This window comes from Drosophila serrata, unplaced genomic scaffold (assembly GCF_035046125.1).
Source record: "Drosophila serrata isolate PLE 108 unplaced genomic scaffold, ASM3504612v1 contig_294, whole genome shotgun sequence".
NCBI classification, from domain to species: Eukaryota; Metazoa; Arthropoda; class Insecta; order Diptera; family Drosophilidae; genus Drosophila; species Drosophila serrata.
Genome location: NW_028257192.1, coordinates 89,897 through 100,883, shown reverse-complemented (window position 1 = coordinate 100,883; position 10,987 = coordinate 89,897).

Here is a 10,987-nt window from a genome sequence, read left to right as displayed (position 1 = left end):
ATTTCGCATCATACACAGAACTAACTAGCTTAAACATAAGGGCTGCTCTCCCGACCGATAAGCTAAGTTTAACAGTGCGAGAGCGTGTCCGAAAAGTGGAACGCGAACTAGCCGTCCCTCAACTCGTTTAGCAGCAAGCGACGCTCGGAAACCCGGGAGCGGGCGGTCGGGAATATCGAAGAGAGAAGAGCGGGAGCACGTAGATTAGCCCGCTGAGCAGTGCGCGAAGGGCCGACCGGCGGGAGTGCAAGAGCGGCAAAGCTTTGGAAGCTCGGTGGCCCGAGGCGGCGCCGCGGCCGCCACGAAGGGCCTCCTGACTTAGCGGATGAAGTTCGGGGGCAACCTTGGCATTGGTTGGATTGGCATCTTCTCGAAGCGGAGTGGAAAAAATATATCATTTAGAAGAGTAAATAACGCGAATTGGGAGCACTGAGTCATGCGATGCTGCGATCGTGGTGCGGGAACTGTACTTCCAGGCATATGCAGGAGCGTGTGGTGATGCTGATTGCACTTTTTGCATCGGTCATCACTGCGGCACTTTCCTTGGGAATGTTCATGGCCCAAACAGTTGGAACAGTAGCGGTTGCTGGACACCGCGCTGAGCCTCTCCTCAGCACTAAGCCAGAGGAACTTTTGGCATTTTCGAAGCGGATGGGTTCCGCTGCAGACTCGGCATGGGTAGGATAAAATACTTCGAAAACGTCTGCTGTCGATGTCGCCGTAGGGCACCCAGTAATTGAAGGCGTTGGGAGAAGTAGTGACTCGCGTGGAGAACGAGGATATCTGGATATGGCCTCGTGCCAAAAAATTCAAACACATTTGCTTTCTGCGGACGATATTTGATCGCTCGAATACGGTCATTTTGAGGAAACGGGGACGTATACGCAGGGGGTGGTTTTTCCTAAAACACAGGTCACAACTTCTGGGTGCTGGAGTCACCCTGAAATCGGAAGAATGAAGGCGGGGCTCTGGGGCGCTCGTAGTCGCAATGGAAACAATTTCTCCACCGCACTATGTGGAATTTGACCCGTTTTCGTGGCCAAAATTAAAATTTTTGAAATTAAGAAAAATTTTTCTGCAGGTGACTTGAATAATGATGGTTATAGCTATAGGAAGGTATTTTAGAAAAGTGGGCGTGTCAACGCCCCCCTCCGCCCACAGAAATCGAAAAACAAGAGAACATTTTTTTGGTTTTAATATTCTACATATTAGAACACCATTATAACACCACTTGCTAAATGTAAAATTTTTTAGAAAAATACGAACGCAACACGCAACATTTTAGTAATAACCTGAAGAATTAATATTCAGTTTGAATTTGGTTATTTAATGATTTTTTGTCAGAGATATGATATATATATGATATGAAACTGCACCTCAAAGTCAACCTTTAAGACAGCCCGTGGTGTTCGCTTGCAACAGCTGACTTTAGCAGCTGTTATTTTAACATTGAACTGTTAAGTTAACATTTTAGGTACGTAACATAGTAGTTTGATCATTTCTTAACATGGTATCATTGAAAATACGGAAATTTGAATACTTGCGAAAAATGAGTTTTGGCCACGAAAACGGGTCAAATTCCACATAGTGCACCGGGGTGAGACGCGAGTTTTGAATATACACCGCAGTGAAAAGATCTCTAAACGTGGGCCACCGAAGATAGTCACCCGCGAAAATTTCGATGTCTACCGGTGGCAGACGGCATCCCGCAGAATTCGGGACGTGCGTGCTTGAGGAATCCGTCACGGACTGAGAGGCGCCCTTTTCGATCAACTCTTTGAGGTCGGCAATACATCTTTCGTAGATCGAGAAACAATACTCATATTTGGACTGGAGCGTTAGCGAGATGGTCGTATCTCTTGCCGGATGCCGATATAATTTCAGAACAACTATTGTAATCCCTTTCGACATTTTCTCACAGTGCTTGAATCTGGTCGCGACGCACTTGACACATGTAAGGAGAGAGCTTGGTGGATTCTGTGGCGCCCGAAGTGTGGAGCTTTGCCTCAATATAACTCACACGGCCTGTCGGGGCAATAAACTTCCTCAACGCAATGTCGATGGCGGTTTGAGCCATTTTTGTAATCGACCGAGTAAGCCTTGACGATGGACCTGGGCTAGTATTTAAAGCGTTGTCACTGTTTGTTCTTGAGCGGACAGCGGTGGACTTTAATTTAGGCGAAGAGTATCGCGGAGAGGGTCGCGGAGATGCGGACTGAGATCTTTCCAAAAGGATTTACGGAATTGGCCGTGTTTAAAATAGGTGAATAATTTTTTAATTCGAAATTAAAATTCTTCTTGTATTTTAGAATATAAATATATATACATACTAGCTGTACCCTGCCACGTTTCTCTTTGGCGTATTGTGGTTAAGAGGGCACTTCTGAATACATCAATGTTCCGGCAAAATCATCTTCCTGGCATGAGGTGAAGAAGGCAGTCAGAGTTGTCGCTGACGGATTCAGGACTCTTTCTTGCACATTTCTTTCTGTGAAATAGATACGTTGACCATTCTCCAAATGGACTGCCAAGTGAACTAAAGCTGGATAGCGTTCATGAATGGGGAACGAACAAATTATCCATGCAACCTCGTTGCTGCTTATGTATCTTCCAGCCTGGTATTGAGATATTTTATCGACAACTCGTACTGCACTGCTGTCCCCATTTTCTACCTAAACACCAAAAACTGCCATATCGCTGCCTTTATTCACGTACTTGCAGATATATTTAATCGATTTCACGGAATTGCAATATTCTACGTTGATGTGCGCTTTGTATGATTTTGACAATAGTGGTGAGTATGGAACCACCCAACGATTGTCTACCTCAATATCACCAATTCTCATGTTTAAAGTTGCCGAAGTCCCTCCATCTTCAGTTGACCGTCTCCTATACAGAGGATATCCATCGTCCCCTGTTACGGTGTTGGCTGTAAATGCTCGAGGATATCGCTTGGAACACTTCCCGTCTACCATTCATGGTGAACTTCGGTTGAGGGTACCACATGGGCCATGGATCATGTTCTTGATGACACTTGCATGCAAATCTGTATCAACCTCTGCCCGTGGAATCTCAGCGCATATCACATTGTCAATTTCGTCTGGAGTAATTTTATCATACAGCCAAATCAGTATGTGCGCATGCGGCAATCCTCTCTTCTGCCATTCTACTGAATACATCCAGCACCGCACAGATCCAAAAACTCCATGTTTCACAATGAAATCCATCAGTGACTTGAGCTTTTGTCTAAAAACACGGGCTGTGATGTCATGCCTATCCCTATATGATTGTCCAGGAAATAACAGCTGTACTATCTCGTCCCAAGCTGAATTGCATGTGAAGGTGATAAATAAATCTGGACGGCCGTAGCAACGAACATATGCCTGGGCATCTTGAGCATATTCTTGCATGTGGCGTGGACTACCTATGTATGAGGATGGCAAAATCGTGAGCTTTCCAGCGTTGGTTGTATTACGGTCATTCATCACAGCATCCCGCAAATGGATATATTCCTCGGACCGAAGTTTCTTCTGATTCAATCGGAGGAACAGCAAACGTTCTGTTTCAATTTTTGCATACATATCGACAATGTACTAATGAAACAACTGACGACATTTCAATATATTATTCCAATCGGTCCTCCTAACCATTAACCTGTATGAGTAAAAGTTCATCGCGCAGCCGCTCAGTCTCTCGGATGGAGGCCCGTTCTTCGTCAGTCATATTCGTAATCTTACGTCTTTTTGTTTCTGTATTGCGAATACGACGACCCAATCTCGACTTCTTTGGTGGCATGACTTCGTTTCTTACTGAACCTGAACAAAAAAATAAAATTTTAATCTCCAATTTCTTCTTTCAATATGTTTTGAATGTTTGAGAGGAAATGCTTTGATTCAGCTGGCTGCCTGTACAGGGCGGAGCAGTAGGGGCACGGGGAAACGCGAAAAAAAGTGATATATTCCCAAATGCAGATAACCTATTAACATCAAAAGTAGACAATAACCGAGCTGGAACCTCAACGCATGTTGTGTAAAAATTTGGGCTTAAACGGTTCTGAACTTTTCAAGTCTATGAAGGATGTAGACACGAACAGAGCATTTTTATATATATAGACTAGCTGTACCCTGCCACGTTTCTCTGTGGCATATTATGGTTAAGAGGGCACTTCGGAATACATCAAGGTTCTGGCAAAATCATCTTTCTGGCATAAGGTGAAGAAGGCAGTCAGAGTTGTCGCTGGCGGATTCAGGACTCTTTCTTGCACATTTCTTTCTGTGAAATAGATACGTTGACCATTCTCCAAATGGACTGCCAAGTGAACTAAAGCTGGATAGCGTTCATGAATGGGGAACGAACAAATTATCCATGCAACCTCGTTGCTGCTTATGTATCTTCCAGCCTGGTATTGAGATATTTCATCGACAACTCGTACTGCATTGTTGTCACCATTTTCTGCCTGAACACCAAAAACTGCCATATCACTGCCTTTATTCACGTACTTGCAGATATATTTAATCGATTTCACGGAATTGCAATATTCTACGTTGATGTGCGCTTTGTATGATTTTGACAATAGTCGTGTGTATGGAACCACCCAACGATTGTCTACCTCAATATCACCAATTCTCATGTTTAAATTTGCCGAAGTCCCTCCATCTTCAGTTGACCGTCTCCCATACAGAGGATATCCATCGTCCCCTGTTGCGGTGTTGGCTGTAAATGCTCGACGATATCGCTTGGAACACTTCCCGTCTACCATGCATGGTGAACATGGGTTGAGGGTACCACATGGACCATGGATCATGTTCTTGATGACAACTTCATGTAAATCCGTATCAACCTCGGCCCGTGGAATCTCAGCGCATATAACATCGTCGATTTCGTCTGGAGTAATTTTATCATACAGCCAAATCAGTATGTGCGCATGCGGCAATCCTCTCTTGTGCCATTCTACTGAATACATCCAGCACCGCACAGATCCAAAAACTCCATGTTTCACAATAAAATCCATCAGTGAATTGAGCTTTTGTCTGAAAACACGGGCTGTGATGTCATGCCTATCCCTATACGATTGTCCAGGAAATAACAGCTGTACTATCTCGTCCCAAGCTGGATTGCATGTGAAGGTGATAAATAAGTCTGGACGGCCGTGGCAACGAACATATGCCATGGCATCTTGAGCATATTCCTGCATGTGGCGTGGACTACCTATGTATGAGGATGGCAAAATCGTGAGCTTTCCAACGTTGGTTGTATTACGGTCATTCATCACAGCATCCCGCAAATGTATATATTCATCGTACCGAAGTTTCGTCTGATTCAATCGGAGGAACAGCAAACGTTCTGTTTCAATTTTTGCATACATATCGACAATGTACTGATGAAACAACTGACGACATTTCAATATATGATTGCAAGCGGTCCTCCGAACCATTAACCTGAGTAAAAGTTCATCGCGCTGCACTTTTTATTCGTTCCTACACCATTGACTGGATCTACCATCTTCACATTGAAATGGTATCCATCGGCACCATCTCAGAAGATTAGTGGATACTGCAAAGCATCGTAACAACGGTGAGTTTCTGCGACGTTTACCAATCGATCGTTTCGTCGATGGAGAACAATATCTCGAGGTTGAAACTGATCCCCGACTATGACAATTGCCACTTCGTCTATAGTTGGAGCATTATATCTCCTAATATGTTCTCCAGCAGGCGTTTTGTCTGCATGAATGACAATTTTATGGGTATCCGAAGGCATCATATCGATTGCTGTTTTGAATAAACGCACCAAATTGTTCCGTTCGTGAAAAAGCTTCTGTAGCTGCGAAATAATGTGCCTTTTCAGCGTATTTAGGTATTGATTCCATAACGTGCATCTACTTCATTTCCATCATCACCAAGAAGAAGAAATTTGTGTTCGCTGTCTGGGAACGGAAGCAGGGAACCGGCTTTATGATAGATTTGTCCTTTGATTTTAAAAGTTGGCATGAATTGTGCAGTTATAATTTCCGCACCAAAAGACGTCATTTAAAAGCAAGAGTTGTATTTCCTAATGTTCGACAGGAAATGCTTCGATTCAGCAGTAGGTCCAGCGAATAGAGAGTGCAGAGGCTCTGGTGGTGCTTCAAGTTGAGGCAATTCCACTTTCCCGGAAGCGCAACACAATCCTTTTGGTTCGTTTTTGAATTTGAGAGCCTGACAGTATATGCAGACCTGATGCATCCGTCCAATAACGACATTGCGATTCGAGCTGTAATCAACAGTTGCATTATATCTGAATGCAAGACGATTGTATTGCAGGTTTTGATCTGCTGCAAGCTGTAAACGCGCTTCAGCTACCCTTGCCCTGTCGCGTTCATTATTTTGAGAGTGAATCAAATCGATTGCTGCAGAACGCGACTGCCTAACTCTCAATCGTTTTCTCTCAAGCCTATCTGCTCGTCTTTCTGCTGATTCCTCGTTACTTACTTACTTACTGAACCTGAACTAAAAAATAAAATTTTTTTCTCCAATTCCATATTTCTATTTTTTTTAATGTTTGACAGGAAATTTGATTCAGCTGGCTGCCTGTAGAGGGCGCAGCAGTAGGGGCACGGGGAAACGCTAAAAAAATTGATATATTTGCAACCGCAGATAAACTATCAACATAAAAAGTAGTCAATAACCGAGCTGGAACCTCAACGCATGTTGCGTAAAAATTTGGGCTTAAACGGTTCAGAACTTTTCAAGTCTATGAAGGATGTAGACACGAACAGAGCATTTTTATATATATAGATATATGGGATTGGGAGAAGTTAGGTTACTTGGAAACCTAGAAAACTAGAAAACCGCCAAGATTTCGTTGTAGTGCTATCCCGTTCCAAAAATCAGACTTCTTGCCATCACCCTTTCTCTCATTTAAAAATCAAATTGTTTAATTCCGAGTCAGTCGTTGCAAATACCTGAAAGAGGCCAGTTGAGTTGCAAAAGCCGAAGTTTTCCGTTTAAAAAAAAAATATGTTAATGTATCTTGTAAACTTTACCCAATCAATAAACATAATTTGTAATATCCAATACAAATTATTGGGGGCTCAAGTTAAATTTAAGGAAATTGCGTTAACATAAATACTAAATGGAAAACTAGCTACGGCGGAGGAAAATTCAGACGAGGTCAAGAAAATTTTAAGGGTGCAGAGAAGAAGACTACGTAAAAACAAGAGAGCGAGCAACATCGAGAAAGAGAGAATTAGAGCAGTTAAGCAACGAAGAGTACCTAAGAGACTGATCACCGGCGAATACGACCTGAAGAGCACCATAAAACGTGCATTTCGACAGGGAGACCAACGAAGAATTTTGTAACGAAGAGAAGCAGTACCGACGAGCGCAGAAAAGTAGACTACACTAATGCAAGAAAGGAACGTAAAGCTATTGGAGGGTGCGGAAAAGACGAATTTCTCAACACAGGAGGGCTTTACTACCAAGACTTTGAAGAAAACGAGAAGAGCGGCGGAAAGGAGTCGTAAGCAATGGCTGTGGGTGAGCAAGAGCCGGTGTTATTCAAACGCATTGTTTGTTTCGAACTTTTGAAGTCTATAATTTAACATTTTTAATTATTTATAATCGGCTTACGTACTAACATGGATTCTAGAACGATTCTCGGCTTGACTGTGCCTCTTTTAAGAGAAAAATTAACGGAATTAGGTTTGAATTCGAATGAGCGAAAGAGCGCTTTGCAGGATAGATTGTTTGATAGGCATGATTGGCATAGATGTAGGCGGTGAGGCGGATGAAGATGCAGTGAGTGTTTCTGGTTTATCCAACTATCTAGAAGCTATTTTGAATGTTAGTTCAAGATTCACCTTACGTGATGTCCAGGACAGTATTTCATCATTCTTTGACTCTGATCACGAAGACGATAACCATTGGTTGTCTGAGTTCGAGGACATTGCATTAACTGTGGTCTGGGACAATTTGTAAGGATTCATTTATGCAAAACTACTTTTAATTGGAGCTGCTAAGCTTTATATCAAAAGCAAGCGTTAATTGAAGGATTCGGTAAAAAACTATGCTCAGCAGAGATACATACGATTCTAAGGCAAAGTCATAAACAACCAAAAGAGAAGAAGAAAGAAAGAAAGTTTAGTTTCGAATGTTATTGAGGACATACCAGATGGCAAGTTATATATGGCCGGCTGTGTTTTGTCGATACGTCTCAGCAGTATAGCGAGAACTCATTCAAAATCAGACAATTGTAGTAAACATGGACGATATAATTGTGCCAAGCAAGGACGAAAACAATAGAATCGAGGTTTTGAATATCGTATTAAACGCAGCATCGAAGGCGGGCTTACGAATTAAGTGGGAAAAAGCACAAATTTTAAATAGCAGGATACATTTTTTGAGTTATGCGATTGAAAACGGAACCATTTTTCCAACTGACGAGAAAATAAAAGCTGTCGTTAATTTTCCAATTTCCAAGAGCAGGCAAGCTTTACAGACGCTTTGCGACGCTTTATCAAAAAATTATGCCTTAAGTTTCACAGTAGTTACTGCTTGCATCGCTTTTGCAATGACCATTAAGAAAGACGACCTACCGCCTAGAAGTCGCAAAGTGGGCCATGTCATTGCAGTAATTCGAGTTCAAAGTGGAACACCAAGCCGGAACAAAGATGAGACACGTTGATGCACTCAGCCGCTTGTCGTGATTAATTATCGCGGATTCCCCAAAATCACGTTTAATTGAAGCACATAATAGGGACAACTGGGCAGCAATAAGGAACACGAAGACTTTTACTTTGGAATAAAAAGGACCAGAGATATACTGGAGAAGTCCAATTACATTCCATGAATTCAGGCCAAAGCAGAGAGAGTCGTTAAAGGATGTGTAGAGTACCTGATTATAGACTCCAAACGAGGAAAAAAGGAAGGATTTCTATCGCCGATCGACAAGGCTCAAGAACCGCTCAGAACTTACCACATCGTTCATGTTGGTCCACTTACCGGCACGAAGAAAAAATACAACCACATATTATCGGTTGTGGATGGATTCTCAAAATTTATCTGGCATTAACCAACGAAGTCAACTGAAACAGAAGAGGTTATTGAAAAACTTGAGAAGCAAGCAACAGTGTTATAGAATCCTCGGAGAACAGTTACAAACAGAGCAACCGCATTCACTTCAGGATTGTTTACAGAACATTGTTAGCACGAAGGTATCCAGCTACTTCACATCACGACAGGTTTACCCAGGGGCAACGGATAAGTCGAGAGAATATCGGAATTTTCATTCCGATGTTAGGGAAAATGTGCCAAGAAAACCCAGTAAATTGGTATGGCCACGTAGACAGAGTTCAACAAATAATAATCAATACTCCACATCGAACCACTAAGTATAGTCAGATTAAAATTTTGAAAGGATTGAATATGAGAAATAAACTAAACGATGTAAAAGAAATTCTAGAAGACTTAGAAATAGAACAATTGAATGATGAGAGAGATGAGATTAGAAGGAAAGCACAGGAAAATATAGGGAAGGTGCAGCAGGAGAACAGGAAAAACTTTAATGAGAAGACAAAATTTGAAACTGATTATGAAGTGGGAGACTTGGTATCCATAAGGAGAACTCAGTATGGCACAGGAATGAAACTTCGGCCAAAACTTTTCGGCCCGTATAAAATTACTAAAAAGCTCAACCACGGTCGTTATGAAGTTATAAAGGAAGGCAATCAAGAAGGAACAAGAGTTACTTCGACTGCTGCCGAATATATTAAGAAATGCAGTTCATTCAGGGGCGAAAGAAAATTCAGGATGGCCGATTGTGGGATTGGGAGAAGTTAGGTTACTTAGAAACCTAGAAAACTGGCAGTGCATACATTGTTTCGGATTCCACCATAATCGCCCAGATTTCGTAGTAGTGCTATCCCGTTCCCAAAAATAAGAGTTCTTGCCATCACCTTTTCTTTCATTCAAAAATCAAACCCTCTTTTTCATTTTCGAGTCAGTCGATGAAAATACCTGAAAGGGGCCAGTTGAGTTGCGAAAGCCGAACTTTTCCATTTAAAAAAGTCTATTAATGTGACTTGTGAACTTTACCCAAATCAATAAACATAATTTTTAATATTCCTACATATAAATATGGGTGGTAGTTAGGGCTAGTATGTATGAATTTACGAATAAAGATCCATGTATTTTTCACTTAATATTTGGTCTGTATTACGTAGCTCAGACGTGGAGGTTTGCTTATATTTTGCTCAGAACGTTGGTCACGAATTGTGAATGTATACCGTAATAGATTAAATATTAATTAAATAGTGATTTGGGAAAGTATTGGTTGGAAGTAGTTAATTGTTGTCAAATTTATTTATCACGGATCCGAAAATGTCGAAATATACCCTTGGCTTTTGTTCGGTAGAAAAACTGAGTGTGTTATGCCATCGGCAAAGCAGTGCGTATGTGTGGGACGCAAAAGAACCAAACTGCAAGAACAACAACAGGGCCGCTGCGACGGCTGAGTTTAAAAAATTAAATGAAAATTAATTTAATCAAATTCTGGATCTATTGGTGGATGTTAAACTATTTGTTAATTTTTAAAGTTATCAGCCGCAGATGTTTAATTATTTCAACGCCAGAAAGGTGGAATTAAAAAACATCGGTTTTTTTGGTCGCGGAGAAAAGCTCACTGGGTTATGCTGTCTGCAAACAACGCTGCGGTGGCTAAGTTGAAGACAATAAAAAAAACCACTTGCGTTTGCGTTTGGGTTTTGTTGCTGATTGTTTTGCTCACTTTGAATTTTTAAATTATTTTTTCCGGGATTAGTTACTGGAATCGGAAGTCGAAAATATATTGAGAAATACATGGGCATGCATGTAAATAAGAACAATGTGTAAGGGCACGTATTGGCAGAGTGGAGCGTCGAGAAGTGGACTGTATTGAATTGCGCGAACAGAAAATTGTGTATAGATACAGCACAAAAAATTAGAAAAAATATCGCGGCAGCGGCGGACTG